Raw genomic sequence first — 19,560 nt, forward strand, 5'->3', positions numbered from 1 at the left:
AGGACCTGTGTGGCCGCGTGCAAGGTGACAGGAAGGCTGGGCGGGGTGCGCCAGATTATAGGGTATCTGAGATGGTCAGCCTGTGGGGAGCTTACCCTAGTGCCACCCTGGGAGCTAGTTAGAGGGAGACGGTCTCAGGCGCCACCCCATGCCCGCCGAGTCAGAATGGGCATTTAGATGGGACTCCAGGTGCGCACATTAGAACCTGAGAGCACTTGTTTAGGATGTGAGAAGCCAGGAGGGGTTTGTCATCAGCCACAGGATGAAGGAGATCTTTCAGGAACATCGGCCTGTGAATGGTGTGTAAAGTTAGAGTGAAGAGAGCCTGGAAGCAGCAGGTCAAGCAGGAGTCTGTTTGGGTGGCTGAGCGGTGACGTGAGGGTGGCCCTGCCATCCCTGGATGTCCTGAGCGAGGGCACAGAGGTGAGCTCAGACACCTGGACAGGCCCCCAGGAGCCGGGGGGGCCCGGGGTGGACGTGAGCGTGGTCAGCCCACACGAGCATGGGCCCAGGAGACAGGGTTCATTCTAAGGGAAGAGAATTGCCATGGGGGGGGGGAGGGGATTCTGCTGAGAACTGAGCCCTTGGAAAGTCCCAGTTTCTCCCTACTCAGGGGACATGGAGAGGACTCAGCAGAGAAATCGGCAGAACTATAAGAGAGAAAGAAAAATGCAGCTTTCTTGAAAAGAAATCTTACTAGAATTTTCATAAAGCTAGAATTTCACAGCATCAAAGTAAATTCAGAAAGCACGCTCTGTTAGCAGCGCCAATAAAAGCAGGTTTACTAAACAATAGAAGTTTCATCTTGGGAATATATTACAAGACTGAGCAAATGCAAATAATAGATTTGCTAATGCTTTTCTTTCCCTGTGGAGATAACTACTGTTAGTAAAACTAGCTCATGAAAGACTTCCAGAGATGCTAGGAAGACCCGAACTTTCTGCTCTGTCCTACTGTGTTGATGTTGATGACAGAATGGGAAAGAATGCCACTGGAGGTGGTGAAGCCACAGGGCAGGGGCATTCGGCAGGCAACCTGGATACCCTTCACCACCTCAGCTCAGTTCCTGGAGCTTCTTGTCTGGGTCACGTGTTGGGCACTTAGGTCTTGGGTTGCTATTTACAGTTTCAGGCTCATGTCTTTCTCTTCCCACCAGATTCTTTGCTCTTTGAGAATGGGAATTATCTTCATAATTCTGCACCTTTCTCCCAGTAACTAAAACTTGCTCTTCCAAGTGTAGTCGTTGGAATGCATTTCATTTCATTGGAATTCCTTAGAAATGTGAAATCTGGGGCCTCATGCATGTCCCACAGCATCAAATTTGCAATTTAACCAGATCCCCAGGTGATTCGTGTGCTCATCAAAGTTCAAGAACACGACTCTAGACCAATAGTCCTCAATCCTGCCAGTACATTAGCATCATTGGGGGAGTTCTTAAATATTATAAAATTCCTGGGCTCTGCCCCAGCCCAATTAATATTGGATTTCTTGGGTGGGTTTCAGGCACCAGTATTTTTAAGAAGCTCTCCAGGCTTTCCAGTGTGAGGCCAGGAACCTAGAAGAGAGCTAAACACCAAGTAAGAACTGGTTATACATTTAGGACATAAATGCAGAGCATGAATGAACGATAGGGCATGAGGGCTGAGGGCAGGCTCTTAGATGTCTGATCAACTCTCACTTTATAGAAGGAGAAACGGGGGACTAGATATTTGAAGTGATTTGTCCAAGGTCACATGGAAGTTGAATCAAGCATCGTGGTTTGAAATGTGAAACAAATTATTTGACAATGTGACACAAATTTAAAATGTTATACAAATTTTTTGACATGACCTTCAAAAGGTGAAGCCTAATTCCCCTCCCTGAGAGTATGGGCTGGTTTTAGTGACTCACTTCTAAAAGATAGAAAAAGAACAGAAGTGACTGTGGGCAGCTTCAGAGACTGGGTCAGAAAGGACCCTGAAGCTTCCTGTTCTCTCACATCACTGAGCTGCCCAGTTGGGAACACACAGCAGCGTCTGGAGGGGCTTCCCTGGCAAGGACCGGCCTCTGGCCAGCAGCCATGGCAGTGAGCCTTCGTCCAGCCCCAGTCAAACCTTCAGATGGTACAGCCTCCCATGACCGTACTGACCTAAGGCTCTGAGCCAGAACCACCCAGCTGAGCCACTCCTTGCTCCTAACCAGCAAACACTGTCTGAGACAATACAGGTCTGTTTTAAGTGGCTGTTTTGCGGTCATTTGTTACCCAACTGGGTGTTTCACCTTTGAGTCCTCTGCTATTTCAACCACACCCCAGAGAGATATCCATGTGGCACCATGATCTATTCCATAGAATAGAACTTAAACAGACACGCTGACCCCAGTTCTTGAGAAGCTTAGGATTTAAAGCAGACAATGAAACCTAAAACCAGAGGGAGGCAGGGCGCTGGGGTAGTGCGTCCTCCAGCCCAAGCACGTGCAGTCATGCTGTGGTCCTCTCTCCTTTCTTGTAGCCCTTCAGACGTCCACCCAGCCCTCTGGCTGGCTTCCAAGCCAACATTCCAGCAACTGCCCTTTTCAACCTTGCCAGGCTGTGAGTGCTGGGGGCAGGGCCAGGTCAGGCTTGAGGCAGCGTCGCAGAAGAGAGGCTGTAACCTTGATTCACAACAGGATGTCTGGCCCGAATGCCAGAATGCCAAGCATTGGCAAGCCCAGTGTCTGAACAAGACTGATGAATTTTTCCCTACTCTGCTTGTCTTGTAGCTGTGGCAGTGACTGAACAGGAGTGAGAACTTATGTGGCTAATTTGAAAAACAAACAACACCCAGTTGATCTGTTAATGGCCAATTGCCCAGAAAGCAGATGCTGAGACCCATAAAGGAGGTGAGCAAAGGTGGCCTCAGGCAAGGCTGGCTCCTGCAGGGGATGCTCTGTCTGTACCTCTTCCTCTACCTGCCCCACTCTGGCTAGCTAGATTCTCCCCATAGCCTTCTTGAATTTTCTTCCAGAGCTTTCTGAGCTGAGCATGCCCAGAACACAGTACCCTGTGTCCCAAGTCCAAACCATTTCCTATGAGAGTGCTTTGCCAGGTGTTTATAAGGTTACCGTCCTGCCTTTTGTGAAAACAGGCCATTAGAAGGTGGATGGTTCCTCAGGGGCTGGCAGGGTAAGAGGGTGGTGCTGACAGAACAGCAGCCATCAGCCCTGTCCCTGCAGCAGCTCAATCTTCAGGGAGATTCAGAGGCCTGCACTCAGCACACCCAAGTTTTCTGGTGCCCAAGGGCATCTTGGGTCCGTAAGAGTGAGCAGATGTCCCTGCCTCTCTGCTTTGTGCTGGAATAGTCCCAGCCCACAAGCGGTGGCTCCTGGAACTCTTAGTGCCTGCCAAGGTGCCAGCTGCCTCGGGGGAGAAAAAAGACGGGTGCATTTTCCAGAGAGACTGCTCAGAGCCCAGGGCAGCACACAGTAGCCATTGCTTGCTCTTGGTTCCACATTGACTCCAAACACTGGAAACTGGTTTAGAGCCACAAGCTTGGCTCCCATCTCATGGTAAGAAAAACATATCAGAATCCTATAAGTCCCTTCACCATTAGGCTCTTCTGGAAGCCCTAATGGTCTTTGCTTTTATAGAAATAACTCAACAACTTCTGGGAGTTCAAGGTCAGGCCCTAGGACATTTTTAGTACAAAGTTCTTATCCACTATCAACTAAGTATGGAGCTATAAACCTCATCTTTGCTCACAAAAGGCTCAACCTTCCACCTCTGGGTTGCATAAGACCTTCCTATCCATTCATTTTCCAAATAAAAGCAATAATAAAAATAAAAGTTGTCACATGTTGATTGTGAGTTATGTGTTAGGCACTGGGGTACCTCTTTACAGGCATTATTTCAATCATTATACCATGAAAATTAGACATGGTTCCCATTTTACAGATAAAGAAACTCATACTCAGAGGCAAAGAAGGAACTTAACACAGCTCATAGAGGAAAAGGCAGAATTCTAACTCTTTCTACCGTTCTAAGCTGCCTCCACCAGACACGCTGAGCACCTGCAATTAGCACAGTAAGCCTTAGCTTTACTGAGTTTGCCGGATTCTGGTGGAGATTTAGAGGGACTCAGAGGCAGTAACTCAGTTGTCCTCTGGATCCTCTAGGCAACCACTGTGCAGCCTCCCTCAGCGAGCATCACCTTTACACCTTGCCTGGAGAACCAACACTCAACACTGAATCTGCTTTTCCTCTGAGCCATCCCTGAAGGCAAGAACACTGCCTGTAGGAACTAGGCAGGGTTCGGGGGGAGCAAGAAATGTATAGTACCCTCGGGCCAGTACTCCAGTCTGAAAGGGTAAGGGGGGAAGTGGGTCTGAAGCTAGGGATAGGACTCAGGCAGAGAGGTGCAAGGAGCAAGTGGGTGTGGACACTCCAACTGCTACCTGCAGCCTATTGCCCTGGGCCTTCTATTGCTCAAATCTAACTGGAGGCCAGAGGGCAAGGAGGTATGTTGGTGCAGCCCATGAGGGGCAGCCTCCTGCCCACAGGGTCAGGAGGAGAGGGCTGGAGAGCAGGTTGGGGAAGAAATGGGAAAAGCCCAGGATAGTGAGCACAGGACCTGTGTCTTCTTTGTCCTGGGGGCCCCACAGGGGCCTGATAAATAGCAAGTGCTCATGCGTGCTGGTTGACAGGAGGGGTCATCAAAGGTATGGGGAGATATGCAGCGCAGCTCACCCTGCCCCCGCCCCAGCACCAGAAGCAGGGTAACAGCTCCCAAGGCAGGAAGTAGGCTGCCAGCAGCAACAGGCCTGGCAGAGAACTGGGTGGCACGAGCTTAGGGCCTAAGAAGTAAGGAGCTTGAAAAAGCCCTTCGCAGAGTTCCTGTCAAGATGGTGGAGTAGGTAAATGCTGTGCTCGCCTCCTTCCATGACCACATCAAAATTACAACTAAATTGTAGAACAGTCAACCTGGGGAACCATCTGAAGACTAGTTGAACAGAAATCCTATAACTAAGGATATAAAGAAGCCACACTGAGCTGCAAAACAGGCTGGCCCTACACCCATGTGTGGCGTTGAGAAACAGAAGGGATATCTCAGCTGTGGAGGTCCCTCCTGAGGAGCAAGGGTCCCAGCCCCACACCATGCTCCTAGCCCAGAACACCAGCATCAGGAACAGGAGCCTTCCCAACATCTGGCTGTGAACATCAGCAGGGATCTGCCGATCCATGTGAGACAAAAGGCTGTTGAGACCAGGCTCCTTCTTTTAAGGCCTCCATATAGACTCACTTGAAGGCACTCACCCTGGGCTCTGGGAGAGGCACAGAGGTCAGGAGGCGCCAGAGACATACAGAGAGAAACTGAATTGTGTGGCTTCAGGGCAAGGGCTGGAGTAACAGCTGCCATTGCCTCTGTGTGGAGCCCTCATCCCCCATGGCCGACAGGTGCCATCTTTCCTGTGGTCAAATCTGAATTGGCATTAGCCACGTGAACACTACTTGCTCCACGCTGATGACTCCCTGAGACCTTGCCCCACACAACTCAAGCATAGCCAGTAGGTCTTTCAGCGGCAGCAGGCAGCTGGCTTTGGCCCACACTGTAGTCTTTCTTAAAAACTCTCAAAGGTCCGCAGGCCCCTGGCTGCTGTCCTAGGTGTGTCCTGTGTCTTTTGCTGAGTAGCCTCAGGCTTAACACTGGTGCCAAATTTAAATCTGCATTAAGCTGGTGAATACTGCAGTCCCCACCCTGGCAACTCCCTGAGACCCAGCCTCACACCACTCAAATACTACTTGAGGCTCTTTCAGCAGCTGAGCTTTAAGAGCAGCTGGTAGGTGGCGGAAGGCCTCAGGGTATCCTTTGCCTTTTGCTAAGCAACCCCAGGCTTGGTATTGGTAGCAGCCAGCCTTGGTTTGCAGCGAGGCTTGTCCCATGTGCCTCCAGGCCCAGCAAGGCAGCTACCAACCACGGATCACTTTGTAGCTCCTACCAGGGGCCAGTCACAAGTAGTAGCTAACCTTGGCCTGCACTAGAGTCCTTCCAAGAGGCCCCAGAACCAACACACCTGATGGCCAGCTATAGACCACAGTAGAGTACCCCCCAATTAGCTTCACAAGCAGCAGACCCAAAGGATGGTCTCAGCAAGCAATAGAGCCCGATGTGGTGAATTCTGCTCCAAGGGGTCAGCCCCCACGCAGCAGCTTGTACACTGTGGTCATGGCCAATCCTCACAGTCAGTCAACATAAAGGTCAATCCTACCCACATCCAACCCTACCCCTTGATGTGCCAAGAGCAATCAAGGCTCAACTACAACGGGAGGGCACACACAACCCACATAAAAGGCAATACTGGAGGATGTGGCTCAGGTGATCAAGGAGACTGTGTCACTGGGTCCCACAGGACACCTACTATGTAAGGCCACACTGCCAAGACTGAGAGATGTAGTAGATCTACCTATTACATAGAAACAAACACAGAGATGCAGCCAAAATGAAGAGACAAAAGAAATATGTCCCAAAGGAAAGAACAGGAGAAATCTCCAGAGAAAGAACTAAACAAAACGGAGGGAACCAGATAGAGTTCAAAACACTGGGTATAGGAATGCTCAAGAAACTTAATGAGAACTTCAATAAAGAGATACTAAGCAGCCCTGGCTGGGTGACTCAGTTAGCTGGAGCATTATCCCATATACCAGAAGGTTGCAGGTTTAATTCCTGGTCGGGGCACATAACTATGTTGTGGGTTCAATCCCTGGTCGGGGTGCATATGGGAGGCAACTGATTGATGTTTCTCTCTCACATTGATGTCTCTCTCTCTCTTGCTCTCTAAAAAAAAAAATCCAAAAAAAAAAAAAATCAATGAAAACATATCCTTGAGTAAGGATTTAAAAAAAAAAAAGAGTTATGCCCGGCCGGGCATGGCTCAGCGGTTGAGCATCAGCCTAGGATCCAGGCGATCGGGGTTCGATTCCTGGTCAGGACACATGCCCGGGTTGTGGGCTAGGCAGATCAATGACTCTCTCATCATTGATGTTTCTATCTCTCTCTCTCCCTCTCCTTTCTTCTCTCTGAAATCAATAAAAATATATTTAAAAAAAATAAAAAATAATAAATTAAAAAAGAGTTAGTAAGCATAAAAAGGTCATAGAAGCCATAAAAAAGAACCAGTTGGAAATGAAGGAAACAATAACTAAAATGAAAAATATACTAGAAGGAATCAACAGCAAACTAAAAGAAGCAGAGGACTGAATCAACGATTTGGAAGAAAAGGTAGCAGAAAACACCCAATCAGAATAGCCTACAAAAAAAGAATTTTAAAATATGAGGATAGTTTAAGGGAATTCTGAGACAACATCAAGCATAACAACATTTGGATCACAGGGGTACCAGAAGGAAAAGAGAAAGCAAGGGATTGAAAACGTATTAAAAAAATAACGAATAAAACTTCCCTAACCTAGTGAGGAAATAGGAATATAAGGCCAGGAAGCTGCCCGGCTGGGCATGGCTCAGTTGAGTGATGACCTAGGATCCAGGCGATCGGGGTTCGATTCCTGGTCAGGGCACATGCCTGGGGTGCGGGCTCAATCTCCAGTTGGGGGCATGCAGGAGGCAGCCGATCGGTGACTTTCTCATCATTGATATTTCTATCTATCTATCTCTCTCCCTCTCCTTTCCTCTTTCTGAAATCAGTAAAGATATATTAAAAAAATAGTATTAAAAAAACAACAACAACAGACCAGGAAGCACAGAGAGTCACAAACAAGATAAACCCCAAGAGGCCTGCACGAAGACACTTCATAATTAAAAGTCAAAGGTTAAAGACAAAGAGAGAATCTTAAAGCAGCAAGCAAAAAGCAAAGGAGCTCCCATAAGTCTGTCAGCTGATTTCTCAACAGAAAGTTTTCAGGGCAAAAGGGTGGGGCACAAAATATTCAGTGTTGAAAAACAAGGACTTACAACCAAGATAATTACTCTACCCAGCAAGGCTACAATTTAGAATTGAAGGAGAAATAAAGAGGTTCCTAGACAAAAAAAGCTAAAGGATTTCATTACCACCAAACCAGTACTACAAGAGATGTTAAATAACAAAGCACATATATATATGAATAATGAAATAGCAATAACTACATACCTATCAATAATCACTTTAAATATAAATGGAAGTAGTGCTCCAATCAAGAGACATAAGGTAACTGAATGGGTAAGAAATCAGAACCACATATATGCTGTCTACAAGAGACTCACCTCAGAACAAAAGATCACACAGACTAAAAGTAAAGGGATGGAAAAAGATATTTCATGCAAATGGGAAGGATAAAAAAGCTGGGATAGCAAACTTATATCTGACAAAGCAAAAGCTATAACAAGAGACAAAAAAGAACATTACAAGTGATAAAGGGATCAATCCAACAAGAGGAAAGAAATCCTTATAGACATTTATGCACTTTTATATATAAAGTAAATAGTGATGGACATAAAGGGAGAGATCGACAGTAAGATAGTCATACTAGGGGAATTTAATATGTCATTGACATCAATGGATAGATCTTCCAGACATAAAGTCAACATGAAATCAGTGGCCTTAAATGACACATTAGACCAGATGGATTTAATTGATATTTTTAGAGCATTTCACCTCAAAGCAGCAGAATATACATCCTTTTCAAGTACACATAGAATATTTTCCAGGAAAGACCACATATTAGGCCACAAAACAAATACCAATAATTTTAAGAAGACTGAAAATATATCAAGCATCTTCTCTGACCAATGGTATGAAACTAGAAATCAATTATAAGAAAAATACTGAAAACACACAAACACATGGAGGCTAAACAACATGTTACTAAACAATGAATGGACTAAAAATGAGATCAAAGAAGAAATCAAAAGATATCCTGAGTTAAGTAAAAATGAAAACACAATGTCCCCAATTCTATGGAACAACAACAAAAGCAGTCCTAAGAGGGAAATTCGTAGCAATACAGTCCTACCACCAGAAACAGGAAAAATGTCAAATAAACAATCTAACCTTACACTTAAAGGAATTAGTCAAAGAACAACAAACAATGCCCAAAATGAATAGAAGTAAGGAAATAATAAAGATCAGAGAGGAAATAAACAAAATGGAATCTAAAAAAAGAAAAAAAGTACAAAAGATCAAAGAAACCAAGAACTGGTTCTTTGAAAAGATAAACAAGATTAATAATAAACCTTTAACCAGACTCATCAAGAAACAAAGGGAAAAGGCCCAAATAAATAAAACCAGGACTGAAAGAGAAGTTAACAACTGCCACCAAAAATTACAAAGGATTATAAAAAAATATTATGAACAATTATATGCCAACAAATTGGATAATCTAGAGAAAAATGGATGAATTCCTAGAAAATACAATTTTTCAAGACTGAATCAAGAAGAAACAGAAAATCTGAACAGACGAATTACCTCTAATGAAATTGAATCAGTAATAGAAAAAAACTCCCCACAAACAAAAGTCCTGGACTGGATGCTTCACAGGTAAATTTTACCAAACAAAGAAGAATTAACACTTATCCTTCCCAAACTATTAAAAATATATTTAAGAGGAGGCAAGTCTCCCAAGCTTACTTTATGAGGTCAGCATTACTCTGATTTCAAAACCAGACAAAGACACTACAAAAAAAAAATATTATAGGCCAATATCCTCGATGAACACAGATGAAAAAAATCTCAACAAAATATTAGCAAACCGAATTCAGCAATACATTAAGTAGATCCTACACCATGGTTAAGTGGGATTTATTCCTGGGATGCAAGGTTGGTTCAATATCGGCAAATTAAGTAATGTTATCACACAGCGTTCTGGAGGGAAAGCCCCCTCTTGCTGCCCCTCCCAGGGTTAGATTAATTGTAAAGGAGATAAACGGCAAAAACTGAAGACCTCGAGGAGGACTCCTGCAGAACTTAGGCAATAGTAGTCAACAGGTAAAGCAATTTAGGTGTCTTTAGGAAGGAGAAGCTGTGGGTCCCTGTGCCTGCTCTCCTCTGGAATTAATGGTCCATTGAATAAAGTTTCTTCATTTTGACCATCTGACATGAACTGGTTCCTGATGAGCCCCTGACCATGCCTGAGCTCTGACTTGTAGCACACGGGGAGGCATGGACCCTTGGGCATGTTGGGGCTCGGGGCAGGTGGGATGGGGACTGCAGCCCTACCCCTGTGATACAGCCAAGATAACTCGCCTCCAAAGCTTGCTGTGAATATGTGGATAATGTAGACACTTGCACTTAAAAATACCAGCCACTGTGCTGTATCCTGGGGTCGGTGTGTGGGTTGGGGGACGAGTCACTTGCTACTTTCTGTGTTCTTAACCTGAAACCCAACTATGTCGATGTCTCCTCCTCCTCTTTCTTATTTGCTTCACTGATTCCAGACAGATCTGCAATGGAATAATCCCAGGAAGGCTCCCGAGAGTCACATCCTGAGACTCTGCCGGGTTGGGGGGTAGCGAAACTTCCCTGTGAGGCTCTCAGGCACAGGAGGAAATCCCCCTCTCCAGTTACACAGGCATGCCTGCCTTAGCGATCTGTGTTTTTAAACAAAGATTTGTTGGTTACCCACCAAGTTTAGGCTCACATATATATGATGGTACTTAAGTTATAGTAAGTACATAATAAGTAATCTAGCGATCAATGTTATACACAGGAGTTTGGGGTGGGAGCTAATATTTTATGCAAAGTGGGGCCAGGAAGGGACTTTGTGATAAGGTCACTTGTTAGCAGAGACCTGAAGGGAATGAACACCGACATCCTGGGCAAGAGCATTTTGGGCAGAAGGAACAGCAGATGCAGTGCCTAGTGGCTTGTGTGAAGAGCAGCAGGAAGGCCAATGTGGCCAGAATGTGGTAGGGGTGTCACTATGGGGGTGGCAACTAGACACTGTGCTCCAGGGGGGCTCGCAGACCCTGCCTTGTCTTCCTTGGTGTAGCCGCTCCTTAACTACAAGGTCCCAGTGGTATTCTGTATCTTGGCCAAATTGGTAGTTTGTTTGAGGGAAAGAAGGACAGAGCAGATGGGCTTGATCTCCACAAAACCAAATGAATGATCGTTAAGTGGAGGCCTAGCTGCATTAAATTCAGATTGTGAGAGCATGCAGAGCATTGGCAGGACTTGCAGCGTGCCAGTCCTGCTCTAAGCGCTTTGCCTGTCTCCCTTCACTCAAATTCGCACAACACACCCATGAGGTGAGTACTGTTATCTTTTCTCAGGTAACTGAGAGACAACGGCCGTCCAAAGTCCCATCACTGGCACATGGAGGAGCCTGGACTACGCCCACATCTGGCAGATGCTGGAGCTGAGCTCCTACTCACCCTTTCACACTGGCCTGGCCTCAGGATCCTTTCCCAAGCCGTGCCACCTCCCATGGCCATGCCCACTCTTACCCCACCTCAACTGGACACCTCGAGCCCAACATCAGAGAAGAAAGGCCACTGAAGTCGAAGTGGCTCTGGCTTGTCTTGTGTCTCTGAAGCTACCACTGTGAGAGTGGCTGCTGGAGCTGCCCTTGGCTTTGAGGGAACAGAAAGAGAAGGCTGTTTTCTGCTCCAGCTGCCAGCAAACAACACCTGTGCAGGCTCTGGGGCCCAAGCAGCAGGGGTGTCTGCTGAGGAATTAGGGAAGCTCAGAGATGTCTGGAGTTTTAGACATCTGTCTAGGTAGAAATTGTGCTCCACCCCTAAAATGGTTATGACATAAATTTAAACTTTAATATAAGTGTAACAGCCCACCTCATCCCAGATTTGATCACTGAAGGAGCTCATGGAAAAGACAGCAGGCTGATGTCCATGATCCTGCCAGTGACCAGGAGAAAGCTCCTGGGCAAATCACCTCACCTCTGAGCCGTAACTACACCACTGTGAAACTATGACGATAATCTCTACTCTGTAGGACTGTTAGGCAGATTAAATAAAATGAAAACATTTGAAGGTAACAGTGTCTGATAAAGGTTGGTTTATATAAACATTTATTGAGTACCTGCTATGTGACAGGCACATGCTAGTGCCAGACACTTAGAGGGGTGCTCCCCAGACAGACATGTTCCTCATCCCCCAGGAGCACAGATCAGATGACAACGACTCACAGTGAAGAGGCAGAGCCACACGGGAAGTGCTGTCATTTTTTTTATCTTATATGCATATGTCTTTTTGTTCATATGTGAATACGTGGCTGTCTGTCCTATTCCGTTTGGCACTATGGAACAGGAACCAGACCTTCTATTTCTTTTAGATCGTCTTACAAAACCTTGAGCAAGATTTGGGCACATGATCCTACAGCAAATGCAATAGCCTCTCTAGTGTAACAGAAAAAACGTCCAGAGGGGCCCTAGAGAAGTATTCTCCAGGGAACCAAGACGAACAGAAAGGATGGCCCCCAACCCAGTGTCCAGCCCACACTCAGGAGTCTGCACCCTCCTGACGAGCACCGGCCGGGCAGGGGAAAGGGTGCTCAGCCGGCCGGCCGAGCCAGCACCTGGACACCCCGCTTTCACGGAACTGGTGTTGCAGGAGGCGAACGGCCGGTTCCTCAGAGAGAAGGGGACACTGCGTTTGTCAGTGTCTCAATTCTGTTTATTTTGTAAACACAAGGAGCTCAACATTCTACTGTTCTTGGTTTTGCAATCTTCACAAAATAAATATTTGCCTTCAAAAGCAACAACTGTGATAATCATCACAGTAATATCTTCAAGCGCCGTTTCCCTCACACACGCCAGTCTCAGAAGTCAAGTCAGAGCTGTGTGTGGTCTGTTTGGATAATGATTTTCATGTGGAAACCTCATGTGGGAAATCAACTGGCAGCAATTTTGCAAAGTCTGGTCTCTTGGTTCTCAGAACTGACTCAAAACCCAACTGTCCCAAAGCACTAGAACATCCATCCCAGCCTTGGCTTCCTCTGTCCATAAAATGAGGTGCAAAATTGCTTAAATGAGGGGAAGCGAGACATTTGCTCAGATCACAGTGGTCATAGGAACAGGGCTGGTCTCTGACAGAGGCCATCAGGAGAGATCAGTGTGTTCCCATATCTTAGGGATGAATCTTGCTCTCCTAACCCCTCTAAGAATGAGCTAAAATTTGAAAAGGGTTCTGCTGAATTTCAATGATACTTATTGGAAATTTGATTGCTCATAAAGAAATACATTAGCAAAAACCCATACTCTGTATATGTAACGCTGCACAGCTGGCTCGTGCCATTTACTAACGCTCCTCTGTGCCCAGCGACCACTGTCCTTCTCTTGGCTGCACTTAGAGATGCTGGCTTTCTGCAGAGGTTGGAGCACCTCCAAAGTGTCCATTCTGATCGAATTTCTTTGTTATGAACAAGAAGTTTTAGGAACAGCCGTTTCTAGGCATTATTAAAAACTAACTCTTAAAGAAAATGAACCTTGAGGAATCCTCTGAGGTGCCTTTAAGAAAGTGCAGTGCATTCCAATATTTTTAAGGATTAGTTTTTTTTCCCTAGGCCAGAGGTAATGTGTGCAAAAACACAGAGCCTCAATCAAAATATTAAACCATAAAACTGTATCTACCAGGTAAACAAAATCAACCAAACCGACATTTGCATCCCATCCGGCCGTCCTCCCTGGTCTTGGGCCTTCTGCACAGTGTCAGGAGCCCGGCCAGATGCCAGGCTCCTCCCTCATAAGGCATCTGTACACTCTCACTGCCCTGGGCTTCTCAGACACAGGGTCTCTCCCTCTAGGCTGACTTCCCGCCAAACTGGTCTCCATGGTCCTACAACTTGGAAGGAAATTAAACCTGCTAGCATGCTGGTGGTCACATGCTGGATGGGGCAGAGCAGCCACAGGGGCCACGTGCCATGGACAGGAACAGCTCGGGCAGGCCAAACTGGGCGTGAAACTGATCTCTAAATTAGCTCCCCACTGGCACACCCGGAACAGGGGGTGCTTCTCTGTCCGCCAACTCCATCTCTCTCCCAACACCAGTAAGTGCTTCCCCGTCTCTCCCAGTGGCTCTGGGCTGTCTGCGGGAATATCGGGCAAGGCTGCACAGAGGTAGACGTGATGTTTGACTCTACAAGAATGTTAAGCATTTTTTTTTTCTAGCTTGTGACTTAAAAATGCAAGCATATATTTCAAGTTGGGATCTTTGACATTTTTCTCAGAAAACTTGCCATTTGTTAACTGCAGAGAGAAGAGATGTTGGATTGAAAGGGATCGTTCCACGGTCCCACCAACTTCTGCTGCCTGCCCCACTCTACCCACAGCCAAGCAAGCCCTCTAGGGAGAGGCTGCCCGGAGCGCTGATTCGTGGTGGTGCCAGAGGGGCGGGTTTCAAAATGTAACAACTGGGGTGCTATGGGCACTGCTGGTCCCAGAACAACACAGGGCATGAACAACTGCAGCTGAACTTCTGCCGAGTTAGTTTAGTTTTATCTGCCCCCTCTACCCTCTGCGGAGGCCCCGACTCCTTACCAAGGCCTCCAGCCGCGTGCTCTGGCTCCTGCCTCTCCGCTCTCCCTTCTCGGGCTCTTCCCGCCCTTCCCTGCCGGCGTGGGGACGGCCCGGGTCCACCCCTACCCGCGGCCTCTGCTTGGCTCCCTCCCTCCCTTCGCTTAGGTTTTGCTGGGTATCGTTTTCTCGAAACCCTCTCCCTCCTACCCCAAGCACTTTCTCCCCGCCCTGCTTATTTGCTTCTTTACGACATGGAGTTTTTCTGAAGTCACATTCAGGTCTACGTGCTATGAGCTCCACAAAGTCGCGTGTTTTCCCTTACCACCACGGCACCGCCGTGTCCCTGCACACGGGACAGGGCCTGCCAGGGAGCGGAGGCTCAGGAAAGATTTGCTGAATGAATGTATATGAAAACCAACGTGAGTCCTACCTTCTCTCTCCTGTGCATGAAGTTTATGGGATATGGAACTGGAAATATGACAACACGGACATTTTAAAAGAAAGGATTTGGTAATGACGGCCTGACAGCTGTCACAGCTGTGACCTCTCCTTTTCTATCTGCACTCTGGATCTGTGTCTTTCTTCATGCCCTAAGAAAGTGCTTTATATCAGGATTAAAGTGTTGTTGGCAGAATTATCTCCCCATTATTTTCAGGAGACTAGTATCTTATTTCAGTATGTGGGCTCACCTTTTAGTTGCTTATATCCAGCCTTTTAATGGTATCATTTAACAGTATCAGTCTTAAGGGATCTAGAAATACCACAGCTAAGCTTAGCTTCCGTGAACCCTGGGCCCTGCTGTTATTACTAATGACAACACGGCTGTGGCTGTTCCTGCTCTGCCTACTGATTCCACCAAGACTCACAGCCCAAAGCATCTTCCTGCCGTGCGTGGAGCACAGGCTGACCTACTGGCTGAGGCAGTGACTTGAGAGAACATGAGCTTGCTGGTGGCACAGCTGTCGCTACGAATGCAAGTGCATCTCCCTGTGCAGGGCCATTACTGCCCACCCACTTTCCACAGTGATCTGATTTGTCAGAAGGGGGAAACAAAGGCCTCCTGGTTATCTAAGTGGGTTACTATGTGCACAAGTCTCTGGGCACTTCCGGAGGACCTAGGCCGAGGGAGAGCGCCTCCAACCCCGCCAGCTTGTGCCTATTTCACTGTGCAGCCAAACAGTGTGTTTGACATCCTCAGGTACCCAGCCTTTGAAAAATGACACATGTCCCTGCACCCAGAGAAGGTAGCTTTGCCATCTGGAACTTGCTTGCTTGCTGACTTAGGGTACTTTGGCATTCAGGCAATCCCTTACCCCCACTTTGTGATTAGAACAACTGGCGACCTTTTTTTGATAGTCCCATTCATTTGTTGGACATATTTTCATATGTGCATGAAAGGACATTGGGACTGAGGATACCCTGGATTGTAGGAGGCCCTTAGAGAGTATCTAACGAATGGTCCACTTTCCCGCCAAGACCCAGGGCAAGGCTCTCTCCTTAGCTTTGACTGGGTAACGCTAACAGCGCTTAGGAAATGCTTAGTGACTACCTTAGGACAGACAATGATAAAAATTAAATACAGTCTAGTCTCATTTGTTTGTATTAACAGAGGCCAAGGTGTTGTTGGGATACCTGAACCCCAAAAGCCATTTGAAGATTTCTCTTAGTTACTAGACTATATTAGATTGAACTACCTGAAATTACTATATGCATCTATGTTTATGCTAAATACAAAAAAGCAATTTCATATTCTCCACTCCAATATTTCTTCTATTGCCAAACCTTTACTGGGATGGCTCACAAGGACGAGGGGGAAGCCATGTCCTCTAGGGGGACACAACCCTGGGAAAATGAGATACCGTAGACCCTATTCTTACCTGGTGGTTGTCACAGCGCCTTCTCTGGTTGCTCTTAAAGAGGCAAACGCATCAGCCTGAGGTAGAGACAAAGGTTCCAGCCCTGGTCCTCCTAATGACAAGTCACATGCAGGATGCCCAGGCGTTCTGGGCGTGTAACCTGTGTCAACTACTATTGGTATCACCATCATTAGCTATATAGCTTTGGGCAAGTCACTTAAACTTTCTAAGCCTCAGCTCCTTATTTGGAAAATGGGGAAGACATGCATGAAATGCTTTGCAATGTGCTCTAGAAATATAGGGCGGAGGTTAAATGACGGGACATCAGGTTATCACCCCTTGCCTTACAGTATGTGAAGTCGAGGACAGCGTGGTAGGCTGCACTGGGTGGCACTCTCGGAGGCCTTTGTCTCCTAATTGATCTAATGTGCTAAGTGAGCTTAATGTAAGTTAATTAATGATACTACTTAGGGTGGAATTACCTAGGCAGAGCCTAAAACAGCATCAAAGGAATGAGCAGGCAGGTGTCTCTGGAATAACTGAGGAAACCAGGGCCAGGAGGAAAGCTGCTAAGAGGCATGCAGACGAGACCCTGAGCAAGCCCAGGAGGGAACCCATCTGAGTCTGAGCGTTTAATCATTGGGCTGGCTTCCAGAACACCATCCTGTTTACAGCTACTGTTTGATTTTCAGTTTTTCTGGAGTCTTTGAAGTTGAGTTTCTGGGCATTTCCTTGGGAATGGATTCCATTTTTTGGAAACCACAAAACTCACTCACTGGAAGCCAGGAAGGAGACTCAGGTGACCCAGCTTTGATCTGTGGTCCTTTGGGACTTATGGAACTTCGGTGCTCCCTGGTTAAAAGAGTAATTTGGTTTTGTGCCCTGTGAAATGGGAGGGTGATACCAGGTCTTTCTTCACTTCCTTGAGTAAAGACTGGGCTGTTGCCTGTGGCAGGTGCTGTGCTAAGTTCAGGGACACAAAAATCCTTAAGAAAGAAAGGTGAGCCCCTGACACTTCTGAGCCTTGAAATATGTGTCATCAACAAAATGAAAACCCTGTTTACTTTTAGAAACCTGAGTAGTGCCCAGGGAGTGAAAATCAAACATTTCAGGGAAATTTTATTTTTTCTCCCAAAGACATGTGTTGTCGGGATTACCCTACAAATGTGCTGTCACAAGTTAATACGACAAAGCCTGCCCACTTAAGGGTGGGGAGAGAGCAGAGCAGAGACCCAGGCTGATCATCACTGGGCCCCTCAATCTTCTCCTCCAGTGACAAAGGGCACATGTGGACCATCATCAGGACAAATGCAAATTTCCTAACTTTGATGAGTGACTCCCTTTTTGGTAGACTTTGTCAAAATGTGACTTTAAAGGTTGTAAGTGGCTATGGCTTAGAAATCTTAGAGCATCAGGCCAGGCAAGAAATATTCCGTATCTTAATTATTTCAACTGATTCCTTTTCTCCTTTAGTCCATAATAGCTTTTTGCCTCTTTAGTATTTGGAATTAGCTGCAGTTTCACCCTTGGCTAGAGGTATCTCAAAAGTGCAACATCAGAGCCCCACGGCAGCCGCTAGCTGGGGAGCAGAGGAGGGGCCTGGTGTTCCTCTGCGCCCCTCTGGTCTCCATTCTTGTCATCTCAAATCCCTGTGTCCCACCAACTCTGTCAAATTCCCCTGACTGCAGGGCTTCTGTCCCATCCCTTATTGCTTTCATTGTCCCTTTCGAACCCTCACCTGCTGTCCTCTCTGCCCAGCTGCCCCTTGCTCCTTGCCCTGGCACCTTTAGCCGCTGCAGTGTGGGAGCAATTGCTGCAGGATGCCGGGAAGTCAGAGCCACTCTTGTGCAGGAGCCCCAGCTCCTCCGTGACCTGTCAGAGCATCGAGAGGAGCCTCTGGGCTGGAAATGAAACCCTCAGTCCTCAGAAATGCACACCCTCCTCACCCCTACCTCCCAAGAGAGGCCAAAGGGGCCCCCGAAATGTGGCTTAGGGCGCTGCGGGAGCTGGGGGTGGGTCGCGGGCAGAGCGCAGCCCAGGTCCCAGCGGCTGCTGCCGGCCTGCCCTGGCCAGGCGCGGGCCAGCCTGCGAAACTCACTTCCACGCTCCGTGGCGACGCCGTGGCCCTAGTGGCCAAGTCTTAAAGCCTGCTAAGCACCTACGGAGTTTGGCTCACTGGCTAAGCAGCAAAATAGGGTTTCTGATGTTTTCCTGAAAACAAAGGAACAATCTCAGGTCTTAGAACTCGCTGCACAGACGTCCAGTGCCTGGGAAAGCCTGTTCCAACGCAACCCAAATATGACACGCATTTCAAAAATGCGCCCGGGCCGTCTCGCAGCCCCTGACACCTCAGTGTCTCCAGAGCCCGGGACTTCGGGAAGCCGGGGAGACCGGCCACGGCTTACCTGCCCCCGGTCGCAGGCTCCGCTTCTAGTCCACGCGGATCGGGGTCCCCGAAGGAAGCCGGCCGGGCCCTGCGCGGGGCCACCGGGTCGCACAGGTGCCCCGAGAAGCAGGTGCGGGCCGGGCGCGGCGGGGAGGCGCGTCCCTGCTGTCAGCCCCACTTTCCCGGGCGGCCCGGGCTTCCCGGAGCGCCCGCCGCTCCCGCCGCCGAGCCGGGGCTTTCCCTCCCCGCAGGCTCCCCCGCGCCATCTAGGGGCCGCTCCCCGCACTGACGCGGGTCGGTCCCCTCCGCAGCCCGCCCTGCCCCGGACGCGCGTACCTGGCTCTCGGCTTCCTGCCCCGAGACCTGTGAAGTCACTGATTTGTTTTTGTAGGGGTCTGGTCTTCCTCCCGTCAGAACAACCAGAGCCTTTGGGCGCTGGATTGCTGAAAACTATATGCGCATTAGAACGCTATTAATGAAAATGTGTTCCCTAAGGGAGAGGCCACAGGCACGGTACATCCGTGCAGCTTTGAAATCTGCTGGCACATTGATCTACTGCAGGTGTTGCATCCCCTGGCCGCTCTTTCCCTGCTCTCCCCACACTGCACACCACCACCGCCATGTGCCCCATGCAACTCCAGATAACCATACGCACCCCACTTAACTCCAGATAAATAGATATATCTCACATTACTAGGTAATCAGGAAGACATTTGAAACACAAACAATCTAAAAGAATATTGCCTTTCAGGGTCAGTTGTTTCTTTCCCCAAAGCTAAATGATTTAAAAAACTCCAACCTTTAAAAGAAAGTAATTTCTCCTGCCTTCTCTCCCTTACCCGCTCCCACAGGGGGAGGAACAGACCGCTCCTCTGGGCGGGACGGGACTGACTATGGTCTCCTTTTCC

The 19,560-nt window shown here is 47.7% G+C and overlaps 1 protein-coding gene across 3 annotated transcripts in view; it reads right to left on the minus strand.

Annotated features, from left to right (window-relative positions):
• Positions 1–18,849, minus strand: part of EDAR (ectodysplasin A receptor) — a 91,192-nt gene extending 72,343 nt beyond the window's left edge. For all 3 annotated transcript variants that reach the window (XM_081144647.1, XM_081144646.1, XM_081144645.1), the window contains exon 1: positions 18,672–18,849. The gene's annotated coding sequence lies outside the window, so the exon portion shown is untranslated. The remainder of the gene's footprint in view (positions 1–18,671) is intronic.
• Between the last annotated feature and the right edge of the window lie 711 nt (positions 18,850–19,560).

This window comes from Miniopterus schreibersii (assembly GCF_964146895.1).
Source record: "Miniopterus schreibersii genome assembly, chromosome: 8".
Taxonomy (NCBI): Eukaryota; Metazoa; Chordata; class Mammalia; order Chiroptera; family Miniopteridae; genus Miniopterus; species Miniopterus schreibersii.